Below are 23,633 nucleotides of genomic sequence, written 5' to 3'. Positions count from 1 at the left end.
CTTATGAATTTGTAGCCAGGAAGTTGAGAAGATCATTATTTACAAAATTCCTGACAGTACGACATAGTTCATATTGTCTCCAAAGGACTTAGGTTAATATTCATTTCACTACCATCTTATCACCACTGAGCAGAGAAATAAAATATAAAGCAGTTTATGCTCTCCCTGTCAAAAATCTAGACCATACTTCTTACAATTAAAGGTTCAACTTTTAAAGTGCACATACTTCATGAATCCATGGTCATTATAACTGAATGCTATAGCATTCCTTTCATCTGTCTTTCAGATCCACTCAGTAAACAAAGAAAATACTAGTCATGAAAAAAAGATGTGTAACTTTAACTTTATTTAAAGAACATGACTTGTATTTTCATTACTGTTTAGATAACACAGTAGTTTTTATATAAAGTACATAATAAGCTTTGCTTCTTATCAATTTTTAGTATTTTTATAGCACATATCTTTTTTATTTTTCCTTAGGAATTGTTTATGTTTCTGACAATATTAAAACTTGTTAAGGATGGCCAACTAATTTTTGTGCAAACAGTAAAAATAATTGTAAGACATCATGCTGGAAGTCTGATTTACCACCCAATGTGTATCTTATTTTTAGATGTCATTACTCATGCGTTTACATTTTTTAGATACGCTTTTGGCTTTACTTTCAACTTTAACTCTGCTTGACTTGCCTGCCATTTTTGTATGCAAACTGAACCAAATTGCAGTCCTTGGCTCTGACAGAGCAACATCTTAAAATTTTTGGAAGTATAGCCTTGTTTCAAATGGTGTTCACTCCTGAAACCTTAGTTCTTCTACTGTGGAGAGATAAGGGGGTTTTAGGCGATATGTCCTGCCTGGAGCATTGGGCAGTTGTTAGCAATTAGAGTCAGTTGTCCACTCTCCCACCCCCGGGAAACTGCATCACTGCTAATAAAATGTTTCTAATGACTTTGGATTTTGTGTGACAACACGTTTTAAGAAAGACAGAACAAAGCAAGGGTGGTAAATTCAATCCAGTAACATTACTCACCAATGTAGGTGAAAACAGAATTCACATCAGTTTCCTACTAAAAGCGGCAGATCTGACATGAAGGTGAGGACTGTGTTGACAATCTATTACAGCATTAGGCACTAGGAATAATACTGAAACACTAGGCTTAATAATGATTAAACACTTCTTTAAAAAATTAAACTTGAAAGCACAGGACAAGTCACCATTCTTGGTCAATATAAAGCATAAATATTTCCACTGTATATTCAGTTAACATATTGAGACATAATGGAGAATTCTACTTGTGTAAAATTTTGAAAAGCAATCTTTTTATTTCCCAGTGTATGGTTCTTAATAGATGGGAAAGATGCTAGCATGAATAGTCACAGAAGAGACCCATCTTGTTGGATGATCAAATAAGTATATAATCGATAGTTTTGAAAGAATAATGAATTCAAGAATGTGCATTTGAGCATAAGAAGGCATATGGACCATATACAAGGCAGACAAATTCTTCATGGCATATTTCTGTATCCAAGGGTTTAGATTTCTTCTGTGTTTATCAGATCCATGTAGTAAAAAGAAAAATGAAATCATCATCCTGATGATCCCTCTCATTAAATGTCACTCACACAGAGCTGGGATAGGTATGCACAGCACTCTAAAGTGACACTGAAGAAGAGTACAAATGTTTTTACTGTACTCTTACTCTTGGCAGGTCATTGTGAGAACTCCTTTTTTCTTCTTGACCTTTCAGCTTATACATCTGGCCTCCAGAACAGTTCTCTTATGGGGTCATATAAAATTCTGTCCCTTCTTGGATACTGCTAGTCCAAAATAAGCACAAAACCCCAAACTCTTTCCCCACTTTTGGACCCAGACTTTCATTAGACTCTTCACTGCCAATAGACCCTACAAATGCTTCTATCCTTCCCAGGTTCAGGCAAGCCTAAGTTGATTTTTGGCAGCTAAATAAGTAATCATCTCCTATCAAACTCTACCTTTCCACAGGGAGCAATCTTCCTTAGGTCCTGGCACTCAGCCAGTGCTTTTACTCCCACAGTAACAGATTAAAAAAACTCTCTTCTTCCCATTCTCAAAGCAAAAAAAAAACCAACCAGAGCTAGGCTTCTCCCTTTGAATCCCCCAAGAGGCTTAATACTGGTCTAAGCCACTCCAAAGCTAATGAAGACTTCTTGAGGCTCACCGTATATCTCTTATGTAAGGGTGACAAATCCCACTAGAGTTGTCTGAACCTTGGAATGCCTAATTCAAGAAAAATAAAGATGGGATGCCTTTTTTCTAAAAGGAAAAGATGTTTCTAGCAGAAGTGAAAATGAAGACTACATCATCTTGCATTGGCTCACACCACAGATTTTGATGCAAATAATTTCAAGAAGTGTCTTAAAGTGTATAGATTGCACCTATACTATATATACAAACATACCGGGGAATGTGCAAGAAGGGATGGAGGAACAAGTATTCCAAATACTTCATTGTACCAAGGAAATTACAAAGATAGACATGTGGCAGTAATTAGACCAAACAGCTTTCATCCTGGTGTTAGCTGAGATATAGACAGGAAAGCTCTAACAGGTAAGAGTACGGGGTTCACAGGGTAGGTGTACAAAGGAAACAATCTGGTAAGATTTTCTGATACTGTGATTGCTGCTTGCTGTTCCAATCCTACCATAAATTAGAACTAACACATAAAGGTGGTCTGGGAAGCTCTAACTATATGCCAAAACTCTGGCAGCATATATCTCCATATATCAGTTATACCACACAGTAAGATCCACCTATACTGGCATTTGTTGACACAGCGGTGCTGATTTGCCCTAACAGCTCAAGTTTTACTATCAATGTTTATTATGTAAAATAGTGCTTCAGGCTGTCAGTACCTTCCACATCCAATTTAATATGTACGTCGCAAAAAAAAATCTCCATTGTATAGATCTTTTTGTTTGTTTATTTTGCTGCTTACTGTCGTGGTTTAACCCCAGCCAGCAACTAAGCACCATGTAGCCACTCACTCACTCCCCCCCCACCCAGTGGGATGGGGGAGAAAATCAGTAAAAGAAGTAAAACTCGTGGGTTGAGATAAGAATGGTTTAATAGAACAGAAAAGAAGAAACTAATAATGATAATGATAACACTAATAAAATGACAACAGTAATAATAAAAGGATTGGAATGTACAAATGATGCGCAGTGCAATTGCTCACCACCCGCCGACCGACACCCAGTTAGTCCCTGAGCAGAGATTTCCCGCCCCCACTCCCCCCAGTTTGTACACTAGATGTGGCGTCACGTGGTATGGAATACCCCGTTGGCCAGTTTGGGTCAGCTGCCCTGGCTGTGTCCTGTGCCAACTTCTTGTGCCCCTCCAACTGGGCATGAGAAGCTGAAAGATCCTTGACTTTAGACTAAACACTACTGAGCAACAACTGAAAACATCAGTGTTACCAACGTTCTTCGCATACTGAGCTCAAAACACAGCACTGTACCAGCTACTAGGAAGACAGTTAACTCTATCCCAGCTGAAACCAGGACACTTACTGAAAGATTTCCTATATATTGGCTGTGCCAGCTCCACTGCAGATCACAGGATTATGTCACTGTTGATTCTTAAATGCAATTGAATGCCTCATATGCTTGCTCCTATTGGTGGACAACTCCGTAATGACAACTTGGCTACAGCAGCAGGAAGTATTGCAATTGTAAGAACAAGTTCTGAGAAACCAGCAACGTTACTATTAAACATTTTTGCCAAGCTATCCTACTTCCACACATGACACACACGTCTTTCAAGTAATAGAACATGGCCAGAGGTTTAAGTAAAAGCCCTCTAGTGTTGGTTGGCTGCTTCCTATATGTGATGTAATTATGAATCATAATATATCGTAAAGTTACTCAGTCTTAGTAACAGAACAGCTTCTTCTCAAGCATTCTGTGAATCTATATAGAAAAAAACCCCAAACAAACTTTCACAGTGAATAAAGTGTTTGGGGTATTCTTAGCCAAAGAATGATATTGTACAGATCGAAGCAGCTCCTCACCAGTACTTGGAGTGCAATGCCTTGTTACAATTTACATATTTACAACATCCTTTGTATATATTGCAAACATTGTGCCATCGCAGACAGCATTTTTTAAATGAGACTGAAACAGTACATTTTGAATAGTTATGATAATTAAAGGACCTATCATCTTTATCACCTTTTTTTTTTTTTTTTTTTTTTTTTTTGCAAGAGTTACCATGGCTGCTATGGCTTTCTGACCAAAATCCAGTCAAGAGTATCTAATTATCTGATACTTACTGAATATTTTATTCAATTTAATTAGCTGGATGCAATATGGACTTCCTGACCTATATACTTAGTTATAGCAAGGAAGTTCTAAGCACAGTCAAGGAAAGACTACATATGAAGCTTTTGCTTTCTGTGATCTGGTGTTCCTGCAGTGTACTGAACAGGTTTCTCTGTGTTCCCAAGAGAGGTCCTAGAAACTAGTACATCAAAATAACCCAGGTTTATGCTTTCTTTTCTTCAGTTATACATCCCTCCTGGAAGCAGATCTTGTCTTCAGCCTTCCATGCTTTCTGTGGCTAACAATGCTACCTTTGCAGCCCATATGTGATAGGATTACCCTACAATTGGATATAATGTACTTAATGATTCAAACTCTTTCCTTCCCCAGAATTAGTGGTCCCATATCCAATTAAGAGCCTACATTTCAGAGACAGATAGCATGTTCAGTTGTTATTCTAAAAGACACTGAGGTTTGTGGAGACAGTCTGAAATCAATAAATATTTTAAATGTGCAAGTTCACCCTTAAGAAGCAGGCAGGAACAGGAAATATCAGAAGAATATGCTGAAATGGAAATTATGCCATGCCAAAGGCAGAAGTTTTATCTAGGGAAAGAAAAAAAGGAACACGGGCTTGAATTATGCTATTATTAATCTTTTTTCTGCTGCTTGGTTGTTGGTTTAAAATATGGTTAATATAAAAAATCATCATTTTATTTCTATATCAGACTAAAAGGAAAGTAAGATGGAAAGAACATTCATGTCTGAGTGACCTCTACATCTTGCATTGCATGTACCTTCTGTTCCAGATAAAGCTTTTGATTTTAGCTCCCACTTTTCCTTTCCACCCATTTTCATGGTTTGTTTATCATCTAGTATCTTTCACAAGACTAATGTGGCATAGATCCATTGGAGGATTGCTTTCAAGCCTTTTCTCCTTATCTTCCTGTACTTGGATGCTCTCCATGTTAACTGACCGAGGACAGGAAGCTTTCTTCTTGAGCCTAGGCTTGTACTTCAGCACTCCACCTTCCAAGTGGGAGTTGTTTATGAAGGAAAAAAAGCAGACATTTCAAACCAAAATTGAGAACTCGCTTGACAAGAAGCAGAAAAGAGACATAAGATTGGATGGTGCACTCTAGCTAAATGAGGTGTTGCCATTTCCTCTCACTCGACACCTAGGTTGCCCTCCCAAATCCTGGTGTTAAATATCAAGCAGGTGTAGAGTGATTTCTTTTGGCTGCTGAGTTGGATTCTTCTGGAGGCTATGTGGCACAGAATATGAAAGATGAGTTATTTGATGCAGAAATAATCTGTACGCCTTAAGTTTCTAATCTGAAAACAGATCTTTATCTGTAACACTTGAATGCACATCTTTATAAACCTGTACAGCCAATGGATTGTAACTGTGTATAAAGTTTGGGTCTAGGGCCTGATACAGTTTCTAATGAAATACACCTAACTGAAAAGAGTAGAAGTTGGTCCTATGGCTTCCAATAAGCTTTAGATAAGAATCCTCCTCAGCTACTGAGGAAGCCATGAAGAACTGGAACAATACTGAAACCAAATGTTATCAATTATCAGATATTCTCAGGCTGCTTTTAATTTTGTATTTTAATAGTACAGACCAGCTTCAAGCCCTCTATACTAGGAGCTGTATGCATAGAGGTAAGGTGTTAGACCTAAATAGTTTAGGGAAGAAAATGCAAACTGAGACACAAAAGTCTACAGCAGTTAGAATTGCAAGATGTAATAGTCAGACTGTGGTAAGTTGATATGATGATAGCATATTAGTTCTCTCTAGTTAAAAAGCAAACAAACTCTTTGATAGATTGCAGGGACCAAGGATGTGCTAAATTTTAGAGAGGCCAGCAAGAGGAGAAGTAATTAATCCTTGGGCCTGAATCTGGCACAGCAGATCATTCTCCTTCTTCTGACAGCTACTTTAGTTTTGTGGCAGACTACTTTTTCAGAGCACTCGACCTTCCAGCTAGTTTATACACAGTGTAAACTTTACAAGTAGTACCCATAGGAGACTTACATAGCAGTGTCAGGATCCTGGGGAAGACTGCAGCCATTTTCCCCAACCAAAGCAAGAAAAAGAGTATGAAGTACACAGAAGCTGCATGCAACCTGCTCCTTGTGTTTCAATTCTTCTACTACCCAGTTTAGTATCCTCCCTTTGTATAGCCTGCCTCTACTGTCATAGGAGCTTACAATCTTTAGTGTGTTTCCTACAGGTATTCAGAAATAAACTGTCCACTACACAGTCCAATGTCAAGACAGAGCCTACAGTCTCACCACCAGGTCTGATTCACTAGCCCTCACAAGATTAAGGTTGTGTGGACTTCCTATGAACTTGAAAGGTACAACTCTGAAATGATAAATAATGGTGCCTCAAGCAGCAAGGAGAAGGAAAGGCAGAGAGTTTCCTTCATCACATACAGGCATTACTGTAACACAGAAAAAAGTAATCCTTAAACAAAATACAAGGAACTCTAAAGCCAACATCTCAATTGCATCATAAACTTTTTTTTTCTGGGCACCTTTCAGTTTAGTTGGGAGATAGCATAAATTTTGGGGTTTTGAGTATGCCTTCAGTTCTATATTAGGACCATGTCCCTGGGGGATAAAATTTTAGTATCATTTACATAGAAAAGGACCTGTTACCAACACAAGCTGCCTTTCAAGAAGCAAAATACATAAATTTTTTACCATCAAATTATCTTTGGTTCATACTCTTGATAATATCTGTCAGAGAAGGTTCACTGGTATTGGCAACAAGTGCAAACTTTAGTGTATGATCAAAATGAAGAACTGGCTTAACTCATGATATATGGGATAGAATATATGAAATAGGCTTTGTCTTCTCAGTACCTGAAATTTCCCAAAGTCATCATTATACAAACTTATAATTACCAATGGAATCTCTCAGTCAAGGACCACTTGGGATTCAGATGTTCAGGTATTTTGTGATTCACATCTTGAAGAGCTTGTTTTACACAGAAAATTATTTCCATGTTCCGCTTATATTTCCAAGTGTTATTCTATTTTGCTCCATGAGCGCAAGACTAATAGGCCCATACATGCAATTGGTTCATATGAGGTCCACTGAGAAGCATTTTTGTTAGTTTTAGTCACAGGGGTCACTTTTAAGGCCCACCTCGCCAGACAGGAAGCATTTCCATTGTTTGGAGAGTGGCAGATAAATAGACATTGGCCACAAATAGATCATCTTCTGCAGTAATACAGAAGCATTTACTATAAAACACAATGCAGGGACTGCAGCCTAACCTTACCACCACCAGGGATCATAAATTCAACCAGAAGTTATTCTCCCTGCTATTCTGGAGGCCTCATGCCTATATTCTTGACCAGCAAGAATCTCTTTTCCACTCCTGAATCTCTCCTCAGCCCTTAGGTTTTAGGCAAAACTAGCAGTCCCCCAAAATGGACTCCCAGGGCCTCTGGCAGAGGATTTTTTGCTTGTATTTTGCATACGATGAAAAAAATATAATCTCACAGAAGCCAACACTAAGCAAAAGAAGCCTACATTCATATGCAAAAAGCTTTAGCAAGTGGCACTGTGTTAGGATGCAGTGCTTTGTTTCAGGGCTGAGGAGTGCCTTGTCTCTACCTAGTCTTGAGAACCCACTTGCACAAGTCTTGCAAGTGTGGCTGATGTAGGGCTGTATGTGACTAAGAAGTCCCAGTGTATTAGCAAGGAGTCTGCAGCTATAGATGTGTGACAAACTGTTGAATATGAAACGGATAATAATAATAATAATTTTAGGACACACACACCACACCCCCCCACCTTATTCTCTTTTTTCAGGTCAGTGAGAATGGCTAATTACAATGCATTGCTGAAATTCTGGAAGCTGTGTTTGAATTATAGTATCCTTTGGGGACAGGAAATGTCTTCCAGCTCCAATCCATTCCTCATGAGGAAAAGAAAAATGGAAGCCCCCCCACGCCACACAGGGAGTGCATCTGGATTGTGTCCTCCTAGGGCTAGAGCTGTATGTATTTATTAGATTTAGCAATGGAGAACACTGCAGGGAGCTGAAAATGTATTTTGGAGGACAGAAGACCACTACCAAAAAGTGGTCTGCTAGTGTCATGCTACAGGATTAGACTATCGATTCATGTGGTTACTGTTATTCTCAGTTTATGCGGTAGGGAATACAACTGCGGAATTTTTCAGCTACCAGTTGTCAATCTGAAACTCCCCCAAATTACAGATATTCCATAGAAGAGGAATTGTTGTTTTTTCCAGTTTCGAGAGAAGAATTATCCACCCTCAAAATCTACCAATGCAGCTAATTCAGTTAATCTAACCAAAAAAATTGTTTCACTTACATACGTGAGTAAGATTTGGCAGGAATGTACTGTCTACAACTCCAGCCACTTCATGGGGGGCCTCTGTCCATGGTGCCAGCCCAGGCACTGTCTTACTTGCTGTCTGCTAGGTAAGTGGCACAACAGAAGATCAGAAAGTATGAATATTTAGGGGTAAAGTATCTGAGGAGTCTGAAAGACACAATGTAAGATGTCTCTTTAACCCTCTGGAGGAAACCAAGAAAAATCAAATGGCAGCCATTTGTCCCTTTTCTAAAACAAAGGCTTTTCAATGCTATTCACATAACTCCACATGTGGAGAAAATGGCTTTGGTCCCAAAAGCCTACAGTAAAGGCAGATAACAGAAAAGGCAAAATAGCAGAAGGCATTCAACAAGAGTCGAATGATACAGCAATGACACTGAGCCTGTGTCTTTGTCTGTTTTCTTCAAATATGTTCTTCATTTTTTTTTCTCCTTCTGTATTAACGGTTATATTGAAGAAAGGATTGAAGGAAATAAGCTAAATGCACTAGCTTTAAACGGGAATAAAATGAAGCTCATCAACCTCAAAAGCCTTTTTTTTTTTTTGCATAAAACTCGACATAGCAGAAGCTGTACCTTTTAAACTAACCTTTTCTGAAAAATACTTATTCACTAAAAGACAAGTAAATTGGAAACACAAGACATCTAAACAAGAAGCCCACTTGTGGAGATGCCATCCCTTTATCTGCTGTGAAAGAAAACAGGCCCTTACAAACTGCATTATAGCTCCATCTGTAGGAAGCTTGCACATAAATAATTTTGTGAGTCAGCAAATATACATATGGATATGTCTCTCAGCTCTGGGATTTCTTGTACCTGTTTTTGAAAGCCTCCAGTCTACAAACTAAGTCTCTAATTCTAGCTCCCCTCTGGTCCTATGAATCCCTCCTGAAGTCAGAAGGAAAACAGGTGAAAGGGAAGGTGAGAAAGAAAAAAAAGAGAGATCATAACCTATGTCTTCATCCCAGTTAAATGAACTGTTTTATATCACTCAGAGGTTAGAAAAAGTCTCTCTATAAAATACAGGATTGTAATGTGACTGGAAGACTTTTCAAAGGTTAGTTCCTATGCCTTAAGCATTTTTCTTAGTCAACTCCAATGTCAAGGCAATGTTTGAAAGTGGCAGCCAGTTATGATTGTTCAATCAGAATAATATTTTTTTTTCCCTCAGGGAAAAATAGGAGTTCTGTAGGAACTAGCCACATTGACAAGTCTTTTCTCCCTGTCTAAATGCCTGGGCCTTAACTCACTCCATGAGGCCACAGCCTAACTCATCATAACTCACTCTATGATGCAACTGAAAGTAAACACACAGCAATATCAATAAACTAGGTAGGTATTACATACTCATCTAAGAGTTTCATCTATGACTGGACACTGAATAATCTAAGATACCTTTAAACTGGCTTGCTTGGGTGCAGTTAACAGTATCATTTCAACAAGACAGAGCACAACACAGGCTGCAAAGCCTACTGGAAAAAATACAAAAGCCCACCCTTACTAAGCTCTTTTCTGATGTGGCTGAACTGCTACTTGATATCCAGATTAGCTAATTTAAAGCTAGGTTATTGTAGACAAGCTGAAGAATACATTTCCTGGTATAATTACTATAATATAGCCACACTTGGGGACTCTTCTAATATAAAACCACCCACACTGTCAAGAGAGTACTTTTGGGGTAATAACTTACCCTATTTACCTAAACAAATTAATTAAGTAATTTCTTAGTCAAAATGTATTGTTAGAAATCATATTACTTCTATTACAATACTGGGAGAAGTTTTCGGTATACATGTGGACTAGCTGTTTTTGCCAAATGAAAATGCCTTTGTCAGATGACAGCACCTAGGTTTGGTGGTGTATTTTAATCTAAAATGGTATGTAAACTAAGTAAAACTGTACTCCATTTTCTTATCTTAGAGGCATATTCATCCCAAAACAAAGAGTGCAGCGTCAAGCACTGAGCAGTATCGTCTTTTCTGGTTATCTTATAGAAATGGCCACACCCACTTTAGTTGATATAGGAGAGTGACTTCTGTGTTTATATAAGATTGTTTTCTTGGCATGAATGATGCTGTTTCACTGCAGATTTGTATATTTTGTATTTCTGCAGCTAAGCTTGCAGCTGAGTTTAGGGTCCTTTGACTTCTGTATGAAACTCAATTTTTTAGTAGAAAACAACACACTACCAGTAAAAGTTGATCTTAAAATTTTTTAGCAGTGCAAATTTGGAGTTTACAAATGAGAAACTAAGAATCAAAAGACACTTTATTCCTGGCTACTGTAAAAATTCTTTTTTCTCTGGGGCAAGTCTTTCACTCAACCTCCTCCTATTCGATTGCTTAGCTGTGAAATACTTCACTGCCCTCAGTATATGCTGCAGTATGTTACTGATCAGGTATCAGAGATGCTGTGACAGAAGGTATTGTTACTATTAAAGTATTTGAAGAAAATTAATTAGCAACAACTTCATGCAGTTCATGGTATACTTGATTTTCAGTTGTAGGTTTATGCTGCCACATATTTTGCACTAGTATGTTCCAAAGTTGGTAATACAGCAAAGTGGAGAATTGGGTAATCACATAGTTGTTTCTATAACATACTGCCCTTTGTTTGGCATTTGTAAGCTAGAGTGTCTGACAACAATTTGAAAATTCCTCTAGCATTTTCCCCAGTGGCTAGGTTTGTTTCTGGTGAGTAACTCAAAGGCACAAGATCTGTTGCTTTCTTACTGCAATGTGAGTAGCACATTAGCATCAATCCTGATCCCCGAGAATAATGTAATCTAGATTTACCCTGCAGGAAATCCTGTCTAGTGAATAAGATGAAAGCACTTCATTTCTTAGGAATAATCATTCCTCATAATTTATGAAGTGGGAATAGAGTGCCAAATATGATGTATGAAAAAAACTGTACACCAGGAGATTTTGACTGACTTCTCCAGATCATAACCTTTAAAGGACCTATAATAACAATGAATTCTGGTTGTTCCAGTGCAAGCTGCACGGCAGTTCACAGGACAAACTAATATTCAGCCATGTGCACTCTGTACTTTGGATCTTTTCTTGGTTATTGCATCATATGTATTGTAATCTTCCATATGACTTTGCAAAGAACATGTGATTATATGATCTATTAGTCTCCTCTAGTAATCCTCAAATCTTTGGGCCAATTTCAACTAAAGGGAGACAGAATCACAGGATCTTTGACAAAGCTAGTCAGAAGAGGTTTTGGGTAATCATATATCCAACCTCTTACTGAAAGCAGGACTAATTTCAAGTTAGAATTTCAAGTTAGAAGCTTGAAGAATTTCAAGTTAGAAACTAATTTCAAGCTAGAAGCCTAATTTCAAGTTAGAAGCTCAGCATTTTGTCCAGTCAAGTTTTAAATAGTTCTAAAAAGGGATTATCCATCTCCTAAAAAATCTCTGTTATAATTACATTTTTAAAATTTAATCAAATTTGTCATCTGGGTAGAGAGGTCAATATGAGTGGCATTGTTAAAGGAAAGGCAGATGGGAGGCAACTAGTACACATTTTGCTTGGCTTCTGCTAGTTAGCTACTCAACTGATAGCTGAAATTGTTATGGCCTATGGAGGAACTGGCATTAAGGAACCTGGTGAATATATCAAGGATAAAAAATAAGCTTTGTTAAGTCTCCTGTTTCAAGAATAGCTTGGAAAAATGAATAAATACAAGATGCTAAGCAGAATTTTCATTTTTCAACTATTTTTTCACTCATGAAATGTAGTTCCACTTCATGAACAGCATTTTCACATTACAGATATGAAAAGCATATATACATAACTGGCCCAGATTAAGAAACTTTAATAGCAGACCTCTTTCAAATAAATGTAAACCACCTAGATGGATTTTAACTAGAATTCAGTTCATTTTTGAAGGCTGAATTCAGATGGGCAGGTCTGTTTTTGCTATGTACTGTCTAATCCTGCAATTCTTTCACAAGTCCATCATTTTTCTTAATACAGTAGAGTTCATTTAGAAATGCGTCAGAGCAAAAAAGCATCAAACACTACAGAATGGACGTCAGCATCTCAAATTATGTTGTAACACTCATAATTCTGTGGATTCATACAGATGGGGACTAGTAACCTACAGTCAGCACTGATGTACTCAGACTTCTAAATCTAGCTAAACCTAGACTTATGAGCAAACATCATGGAAGGGGCAAAAAACAGCCATTTGCTGTGTTTATGGCTTTCATCAGAAATAAAAACATTATAAATGTAATATATTCATATCATATCTTAGAGACTGTAGACTTCTGGACCTCTGAATGTCCCATTATAGTAAGAAAATATATGAAGGCTTATTGAGCGGGTGGCTGGCATGTCAGTTGTCTAGCAATGGAAGACAAAAGTCTTTCTAATACAGTTTTACCTCCACATTTTATTCCACTCTAACAAACACATCTGTTGATAAAAAAACCTTAAATTATTTGATATAATCTAGTACATTACATCAGGGGCATTAACAAAGTTGAAGACCTCTCCAAAGCAAACAGCTTAGACAAAATTTGTTTTTCAGACTGATTTCATTACTGTTTAAATTGGTATCTAGCCTCTAGATATTAAAGAAAAATAGCTTATAATGATATAAATAAATCTCAGTATAGAGGTAAAGGCTTACATTCAAACTGCCCCAAGAAATCGTTTGTACATAAGCATGGTAAGTGTGGTTTCCGCATACCAGCACTGCATCCAGCAATACTTAGCAGCCAGCACTACATATTCTTGAAAGGGAGAGTGACATCAAAACCACTAAGCATTTCAGGGATCCAGTAATACAGACTGATTTCTTCTTACTTCAGATGTGGAGGTTTGTTTAACTGACAAATTGGATTTTATTTCCTAGCCAACTATATCTTTCAATGACTGATCATCATCCAGCCCTGAAATAAATGTTACCTGATTAAAGTAGTAAAGGTTGAAACATTTAAAACACATGCTGTAGATCTCAGAAATCAAGTCAAGATGTGTAAGGGTAAGAATTATTAGAGGATTTATGAAATCCGCCCCGAACAAATTAATTCATCAGTTTAGCCAAAGGCCTGTCAATGAATTCAAGAGCTTTTCAAAAAATGAAACATCTGTTGCATATTTAAAGGTTCTGTTTATATGTGAATGTAGTGGATTATTCTTTCCGAGGTGGGATACACAGTTTACATAAATGTATTTGGAAGTTAATTGGGAATTGCTCTCATGTTCTTGAGGATCAGGGGTAATCCATGGAGGATTCCAGCAATCACTAGTCCTCGAGCCTTTGGAGTGATTGGGGAGAATTAGATCTTGAGTGAAGCTGAAAGATACACCCATAAATATGAATAATGACATCGTCAAAACAACCTATTACCTCACAAGAGTTAATAGTAGCCTTCTTTTTTTTTTTTTAAAGGAATCAAGATTATGTGGCTTTTTAGAACCAAGGTGGAATTCTCTCTGCATTCCGTGGTCTTTCTGAGATGACATAATAATCTAGGCTCTCAATTGTCCTAGCATTATGTACTGACTAATCTTATTCTGTTTTAGAAAGTCATTTAAGCTAAGGCTTAAGTCCACTCAGCTAAAAGAATTTGTTTTACTGTCTTTGTTGTGAAAGGATGGTACTGATCAGAAAATGTGCATTAAGCAAAAGTTTAAGCACTTAGGTTTTTTTCTTCTGTATATCTATACAGATATTCTGTTGTAAATGAACACCCCAGATTCTGTAGAAAACTGACTTGATTGTGCTACTTTGTACTATCTGTATTAACTTCATATACATACAAGCATAAATGAATACAGCCACCTACTAATTGAGATTTTTTGATCTTTCTATATTTTGCCTGAAGTATTCTAAGAAAACATTACACAAATGCCAATGAATGCAATCATTATTCATATCATGTAGGAGACACAGAACCTCAACAATTTGGCTTAGAAGATCTCTCCTCTGCCTCCTTTTCTGTGGTGGCTGCTGCTACTCCATTTATTTTTATGGCTCCAGTACTTGTAGTAGTTAGATGATAAACATCAGTGAAGTCATAACAACAGCACATCTGTCATTAAGACATAATTATCCCCTCCCACCTACACATACAGAGCTGGGTTAATCTCTTCTTTAAGAAAAAAAAAAAGATATGCAATATGAGTGACTGGTTGTGGTAAGAATGCTCTTGGGAACATTTTTTCAGCTATTTTTTCCCCTTTTAATTATACCTATGACTGCAGGTTTGGATTCTTAGCATGTCCTTTTATTTTTTTGGTGAAAGTCAATGCACTACATTTGACAATTGGCCTAGGGAGTCAGTTACTTGGGCCTTATACTTACAACCGAAGACCCACATGGAGAGAATCAGCCCCTAGGACCGACCAGAAGGGACAGCTGAATTTGAAAAAAGGCTGGTAAGCTCTGGACTAGCAGTAATCTTGAATGTAGTGGGAAGACCCTGGTAGGTTGTACAGAAAGCACAAGCAATCGAATGCTGTATATTTTTGTCTTTCTCTCTGGCTTTTTTTTTTCCTTTTGGCTTTATTTACTTACTATACTTTAGGCATGAATCTCCTTCTTTTTTAGTGGGGAAAATGAAGCAGTCAACATAAGAAAGCACCATGCTGAAGAAGGTTGGTCCATTGCTCAGTGCTGCCCTGCGGCAGTGCAACTAACTTGATTACAAGTCTACTTAAAATCCGCAAGCAATCACCCTCAGAAACAAAAGTATTCTTCCAAACTCCAATAAATGCTGCCCTTCTTTGGCCATGTTCCTTAAAAGGCACTAGCAAAACCAGTATTTTAGAACTAATTTAATAGCAAATACTACAAAAAAAAAAAAAAAAGATAAATCTGTTCTGTTTAAAATAAGAAAAAAAACCATTAGGGTTGGGATCCAACCCCAGAGTAAGACTGACTATTTTGGTTTTTTGGTTTCAATAATTTTTTTATAAGGACACCTACTACCTGGCTTTGAGATAAACTAAAGGTAGAAAAAACAGGTATGTTTTTAACAGTCATTCCTTTTGTAAGCTGTATTCTTTCTTTCTGTGGTTTATAAGTAACATATTCTATATGCTACATCTTGAAAAAGATGTAGCATCAACTCAGAATTTACTGGATAAGGTGAATCAGAAAATAAGAGAACAGTGCATTCAAAGTAATTGAGAATTTGCTTACAGATGAGGAAGCTACATATGTTTGATTTGGACAGTAAGATTTCACTATTATGGTGTATGAATCAAGTTTGCTATTTTGTGGTTTTATTAGGTTTTAATTGTTGATACTTGAATTTGGACAGCCTTAATTACAAACTAGGAATGGGTTTCAAGTTTGTTTGCAGGCCAGTGGCACAGCATATGCATGTACATGTATGTGTACAAACCAATAGATTGTTTTGAACAAAACTAACAGAGATGTTACCTATTAGAGTGATCAGATACCTGACAACAATTTGAAGTTATATTAACTCAGTAAAAGGCATGCATGGCAACTTACTTTTTAATATAAAATGTATTTCTGATGATTCCTTTAAATTAAATTAACTTGTAATATAACTGGCTTAATAATTCATTTGATGCTTTAGAAATCATATCATGGTATTTCTCCTGTTTTAATTTCATCTTCCATTTTATTCATAAGCAAAGACTTGAAAAAGTCTACCAGTAGTTTTACTGGTATTGTAATCTGCTTCTGGTGTCACAAAAGGTTTTGTATTTTTTTATGCAACAGTGAACATTGGGCAGGGGCTCAGAATTTGTCTAAACAGATATACTTTGCAGTGCAGTTCCCATTGTGTTATGAAATGTCTCTGTGCTTGGGTTACCGGTTTAATACATTTGTTATATTGAGAGCTGATTCAGCAGAAATAATCTCTGACATACTGGTCCCAGACGTTTGTGGTTTCTGGCACCAAAGACATTCTGATCCTTCTAGTAAAAGAGGTTAACTGACTTCAGATATGGGGAAAAATCCCCCAGGAGCAAAAATATCCCTGCCTTCCACATGAACATGCAGCATTCTTACATGCTTTAGGGGAACCGACTGGTGAATTGTTTGACAAGCCCCCAGTTTAGCTTGTCTAGCTCCAGTTTACATCTTAAACATATTTGTACACAGCTATAAATATTTCCCTAAAAACTGCCACTTCATCAAGCTACCCTATTTTGCTAGATTTCTTGTAGAGATAGCACAGGAAATAACTTGTATAAAGCACTGCATTCTACTCACAGTACTGGAATAGGATTTTTTTGTTTAAACAGGAGTCATATCTTTTAATGGAGCTTCAGAGTTGCTTCCTAATATGCTTTTTTTCTTGTGTGTATGCCTCTGCACATTTCCTCAAAAGTATAACACATCAGGTTATGACTCACACAATTAATGAGGTAAATTGCTTAAAACAGGTCAGAAAGGAAAAAAAGTTTTATCTTTAAGAGGGTAACTACATATACTTTTTTCTTTATTTTTGGATCATCATAGCAGCCTTGCAATTCACAGCTGGCACCACATTTCCAAGATGACCTTACAGTTTCATTTGATTAGAGATGCTTTGTCTAGGTTTGACCTGATGATTAAGTCAGATGGCTGTTTACAAGGATTGTGTATTCCAGGTTTTGTGGTTTTTGTTATGAAAGTTGCATGTCCTAGTCTACCACACCAGATTACATTTGCATCTCATCTGCTTAGGAGGCTTTAAATGATGTCTGTCTTATCTCTTGAGGACAGCTTGCCATGTTACGCCCCACAAAAAATAAAATAAAAACCTCTGTCTTTCCAGTTTTAGTCCTTTTTGCTCTCTTTCTGTGTGTGCACTGCTTTTAAGTCCTTCCCTTTATGTTTTGCTGTCAATCAAAACTCAAAAAGGTGAAATCAAACCTGAGGAAGCAAATACTTCTTATTTTTTCCTCAAGGAAAAAAGGGATTACGGGAACCAAACTTGACTGTAATCTCCATAAACCATTTCTATGACTACTACTCCTAATGGAAAGCTCTGTTCCATTTCTGAAATAATTTTTGTTTGTAAAGTGAAATGTGTAACACATAATAAAAGATCCTCTGAAGAACAATTATGCTGATTTGGTTTAACCAGACCCAGAGCATAACTGAGACTGGTCCACAAGCCTTTCAAATGTTCACATATTTTTCTGAAACATTCAAAACTGCTCTACACAAATACCTGCTACAAATCCAGTGGAGCTGACAAGTCTCATTATCCAGTTCCCACTCCAGGTAATCATGAAATCTGAGTGTTGCTGACATGATCCATTTATATAAAATATTTATTTAAGGACAAAACTTTACATTTTCCTCAAGTCACCCTCTAACCAGAGACTCAAAGGAAATGAATCAATACTTTGTAACACTTGCAGAATCAGTCTCTCAGGTTTATTCAAGCTGAGTAACACATCATCTGGCAGACAAACTTTAAAGTACAATTTTGCAGCAGGTTATAAGAATTGTACTACCCTGGCTTCTAAGAGTTAGTAAGATTTAGGACTGGCCAGAATCTTTTGGAGAGAGAATGAGTTAACAATACAAGGGATATCTGATTTATTGAGTTAAACTCTCAAGGTGTTATCTATTTTTTATGTGTTGTGCACACATTTAAGTGTTGTGCAGCACTTCCAGACACCCTTAGTTAGCATTTTCAGGCTTTTATCATTGAGGATACGAAAGAGAAGAATGACTTGATGATCTTATGAGTCATTAAGAATAACTGGAAGATGAGATTGGAAATATGCATATAGCTATGTAAGAATTGGTGCCATGTCTTTTGGCACTGGGCCTCAGGACAAACTGGATTCTGGCTAAGCAGTCTGCCTGGTATCTACAGCTCTTAATTTTTAAATAATAGACAGCATAAGCAGTTAGTCAGACCTCAGTTTGTCCTACAGACTTCTTCAGAGAATCACAGAATGGGTGAGGTTGGAAGGCTCTAGAGAACATCCAGTCCAACCTCCCCTACTCAAAGTAGGGTCATCTAGAGCAGGTTGCTCAGGTTGCATGTGTCCAGATGAGTTTTGAGCATCTCCAAGTATGGGGATTCCACAACCTCTCTGAGCAAACTGGCCACCCCCACAGCTGAAGATTTTTTCCTTATCCTTAAATGGAATTTCCTGTTTCAATTTGCACCCATTGCCTCTTGCCTTGGGCACCACTGAGAAAAGTATGGCTCCATCCTCTTTATACACTTGATCAGGTATTTGTGCACACTGACAAGAAGATCTGCCCTGAGACTCCTCTTCTTGAAGCTACACAATCCCACCTCTCAGCCTCTTCTGGCATGGCCAGATGCTCCAAACTCTTAATCTTTATGGCCTTGGACCTTCTCCAGTATATCCATGTCTTTCTTGTGGGAAGCCAAAAGCTGGACACAGCACTTCAGATGTGGTCTCACCTGGGCTGTACAGAGGGGAAGGATCACCTTCCTTGATCTGAAGGGCAATGCTCTTCCTAGCATCGCCGAAGATGCTGGTGGCCTTCTGTGCTGCAGGGGTCCACTGCTGGCTCATGGCCGACTTGCTGACCCACAAGTCCTTTTCTGCAAAGTTGCCTTCCAACTAATTGATCTCCAGCCTACGCTGCTGCACAGGGTTATTCCACCCCCCGTGCAGGACTTCGTTGAACTTCATGAGATTCTGACCTGCCCATTTCTCCAGCCTGTTGCACTCCTTCTCAGACGGCCGTGCAAGCACCTGGTCTGTCAACCACTCCTCCCAATTGTGTATCATCTGTAAACTTGCTGAGGATGCACTCTGTCCCACCATCCAAGTCATTAATGTAATAGCCAATACTGGCCCCAGTGTCAGATCCCAGAATATTCCACTAGTAACAGGACTGCAGCTGGACTTTGTGCTGCTGATAACAGTCCTTTAAGCCCAGAAGTTCAGCCAGTATTCAATCAACCACACTGCCCATTTATCTAGTCCATACTTCATCAGGCTCTACATAGACTTTTATGGGACAAAGCAGGGAAAGCCTTGCTGAAGTCAAGATAAACAACATACACTGCTCTCCCCTAGTCCCAATGCCAGTCATTTCATTGTAGAAGGCTAATGGACTGGGCACGCATGAGTCTGAACTCCTGAAGGCCAGGGTTATGATCCTGCTACTTGCCTTGTTCCCTTCTCTCAAGATCCTCGACTCCACCATCTCATGGTCACTACTGACCTGACAGATCCACATGTATCCCTGCTGCTCTCACACAAAATGCTAGTTCTGCTCCCCATTGTCCTGGCCTGTCCTTCCTGAACAGCCCGTATCTGCCCACAGCAGCACTCAGTCCTGTGAGCTATCCCACCACATATCTGTGATCCCAAAGAGACTGTAGCCCTGCAGCTGCACACAAGGGTTCTAATGCCTCTTCTTTGTTTTGTACAACAGTGTACAGACACTTCAGAGCACCCAGTTAGGCTCATTTCCATGAACTCTAAGAGCTTCTTGAATACTGTTAATGAGTAATGTGGAAAATACTGTGTCAAATGAACTGCTGGAGAGAAAAAAGGCCTTCCAAAATGTTAATGATGCAGTGCATATCACATTACAGAGTTCCTCTTTGTAGCGCTTTTAATGCTGCCACGCTTAATTAATACTAGTGAATTGAGCCACCTCTTCTTTCTTCTAGTATAGAATTAAAAAACTGACTTACATTTTCAAAAATTCTAGGTGCCTGTACTTTCCGTGGGTTTCAGTTAGACTTGCAAATGCTGAGTGCATCTGAAAATCACTAGCTTGCTTTGTTTTCAGACATACTGACATGGACGATGCTGTAAATGTAACTAAGCTGCTCTTTTTAGATGCACATCAGTTAATTTATCTCCTCTCTCTGTCAAAGAAGAGTGAACAGGAAGGCCACAATGTTACACGTGAAATGCTTTCAGGCATATAGCACATATTTAAAAAGTCCTTATCCTCATTATCCTATTCATTTTGGTTGTTATCTGAGCCTAACACTTCTCTTATGAAATGCAAACTAAGTCAAGTATGAGCAAAGTTCAAATTTTAATATGGGGCTTGGATATATTCAACTTTTCAGTAATGACAACAGCTTTTCAAAATGAAATCCCCTTACAAACCTTTCCCTGAAGAAACACGGTGTGAGACATTTTTGACATCCTAGCAAATAACTTCAAACTTGTGCTAGGAAGACTTCTGAAAGAAGGACTTTTATACTTGAAAAATGATACATGACAGAGCTAAAGAATTATCTGGCCTCTGAAAACATTTTCATTATGGGCCTGGTCCTATAAGGGTACTGCATGAAAGAAGTCCTAATCTCAGTGGGCCAGCTTGTTTTCTAGCTTTCTTTTTTTTTTTTTCCCCCAAAGTGGAGTAAAGATACAGAAACTGCATATAATTTGCAAGAGAAATTTTAATGGCAAGAGGAAACCTACCTGTTGACATAAAGCTAAACAACCGTTCCTGTTAAGGGTGCATCCCTCCCTTTACTCTCCCTCCTGAAGGGAAGAGCTTCAAGAGTGTACGTAACTGTAATAGAGACTCATCCTAGTGACTTCATTGGGATTTTCAGGTGCAATTCTGTTTCCAGCTAAGCCACTGAGGTCTTACCACTGACATAAAAGCAGAATGGGATCCCTGGAGCGTAGGCAGAATTTTACTGCCTGTTTATTAGAAAAATTGAAGTGTTTAAGGAAGACTTTAATCTGTTTCTTATTTCCTTCTATTGTGAAGTCATAATACTGTATTTGTGACTGTAAAATAACAGCTGTACTCTGCATGGAAGAGTCCTTATTAAGCACAAATATCTCAAGAAGAATCAAATGCAATATAGTATTCGTTAAATAAACACCTTGTTGTATAAACACACCTTTATCTTCAAACATGATCCAGTTTAAAAGCTTGCCTTAGCATCAGAGCCTATATTCTTGCTGATTTTTCTAAGACGCGATGCTCTGAGGGCCGAGGTGTATGTGAGGTCATGGTAAAGTTACATTGTGTTTATTTTGCCAGATTTTTAAAATCTGAAATGCCACCCTGTTTTCAGCTTTGGTTTTATGATAGTTCTTCTCACATTCCTTTGGAATGAACGCAGTTAACTGCATGACTACATCTATATTTTTAAAACAATGTAATTGACTGGTACTATATTATTATTTTTAAACAACCTCCCCCAACATATGTGGTGCCTGATATTCATGTAGTTTACTGTTGCAGCAACTGTATTAGTGCTTTCATGCTTGCTATTTTCCCATTAGTCTAATATAACTGGCTGACCAAACACCATCCATCTTTCATTAACTTATGTTAGAACAAAATTCTGGCTCATAGCAGACAACTTAAAGAAGCAACTTAATGCTGCTCCAGGTTGCATAAGACTTCATTACTCTTAGAGCAGGCAGATAGCTGCCTGCAGGTTAGCTGCATGCAGAAACAGCACGGAGACCCACATATTAGAAAATTTATTGCCTTGCCTTGTTTTTGAAAAACTGGAGGATGTAGAACTTTGCTTAGCCAGTCTGACGATCCATCTTCATTGTGCAGAATTTACTGCATATGCCGAAAGGATCCTGTTTTTTTTCCTGTAATGCTTAATTCCTCCTTAACATATCATTAAAATGATTGAAGTTAGAATATAATTAGAAACAATGAGAGATTCATACACAACTGATGTCTTCTGCATTAAAAAAGTAAACAAAGTTGCTTTTAAAATAGATCTTGCATGGTATTTACACATATACGCTTAACTTTTGTAAGTGAAACTACTTAGCATTGAGCTATTAAATGCATGTGAAAGCCTTTTGTCCAAGTAATAGCAAGTATCTGGGAAGTCATGCCCTTAATGTAACATTCTATTAAATTGCTACTGAGATATGAGGCAATCTGGATAGATGTCTTGGTGGGGCTAAATTTTTGGTTGTTACTGATGGTTTGTTGATGGTTGTTACTGATTTCGTAATTTGGAAAGTGTTACCGCATCCGGTTAAGATCTTCTGAAAATGGGCAGAGGCGGAGCCGTTATAGCAAGTGGGCGTCTCTCACTGAAGCCTTCTCCCCAAATGCTAGATCTTGCCGCACATTCGTTTCTTACCACGCTCCAATCGCTTCTCCCCGGCTAACTCCTCTCTACCGTGCCAGCTGCAAGGCCGTGCTCTGCCAGGGCACCAGTTGCACCTTCCATTGCACCAGCTGTTTTCCCGGCTTCCTTAGATGTGCAATTTCTTCCCCCAAAAATAACTTTAGACCCCCTTCTTCCCCCTCCTCCTTTAAAGGTTTTGCTACGAACAAGGGCTACACTAGGAAGAAACTCAGTTACAATATAGGTAACATGGGCCAAATCGTTCCAGCTGGAGTAGTTAACGCTCTGCTCATGGGCTACGCTCAGGGGCAATGCCGCACCTTTCACCAGCCACAGGTCCAGTCCCTACAACGACACCGCCACACGCACCACGGTGCGTTTCTGTGCCAAAGGCCGCTTAATCTGGGTCACGTAACACGGACCCGCAGCACGGACCCGACTTACTCCCGGCCCTGCGCTGGGCCCTCACCAGCACCCAGGGCCGCCGCCCTCAGGCCAAGGGCCCTCTGAGCCACGGCACCACAGCTGCCGCCCGCCGCCGCCCTCGGCCCGGGGCCAGATGAGGACGCCCTCGGCCTCCCCGGCGCCGCGCGGCGCACCACCCCGCCGCGGGGCACCACCCCCGCACCCCTCCCCGCCCACCAGCAAACCTCGCGATAGTTCCCGATTCCTCCCACCTTACCGCCGGCTCCTTTAAGAACGAGGTCCCGCCGCGCCGCTTTTCTCGCGAGAGTTGCGCGCCCCCCCCCGACACCCGTGGTCCGGCTGTGGCCGAGCCTACCGCGCCCGGTGCGGCGGGGGCGGGGCGACAGACGGGGGGACGGAGGGGCCGCTGGCCCCGGCCCCGGCCCCGGCCCCGGGCGCGGCGTCTGCCCGGCACCCCGGGGTGGGGGCGGGGGGCGGTGAGCGGTGAGGCTGGCCGG

The 23,633-nt window shown here is 39.1% G+C and overlaps 1 long non-coding RNA gene across 1 annotated transcript in view; it reads right to left on the bottom strand.

The window, feature by feature from the left end:
- Positions 1 to 8,757, bottom strand: part of LOC128137267 (uncharacterized) — a 69,566-nt gene extending 60,809 nt beyond the window's left edge. The window contains exon 1 of the long non-coding RNA XR_008233645.1: positions 8,662 to 8,757. This is a non-coding gene — a long non-coding RNA (uncharacterized LOC128137267). The remainder of the gene's footprint in view (positions 1 to 8,661) is intronic.
- Between the last annotated feature and the right edge of the window lie 14,876 nt (positions 8,758 to 23,633).

This window comes from Harpia harpyja, chromosome Z (assembly GCF_026419915.1).
Source record: "Harpia harpyja isolate bHarHar1 chromosome Z, bHarHar1 primary haplotype, whole genome shotgun sequence".
Lineage (NCBI taxonomy): Eukaryota > Metazoa > Chordata > Aves > Accipitriformes > Accipitridae > Harpia > Harpia harpyja.
The sequence above is the reverse complement of the archived record's forward strand: the minus strand, read 5'-3'. Positions and strand labels throughout refer to the sequence as shown.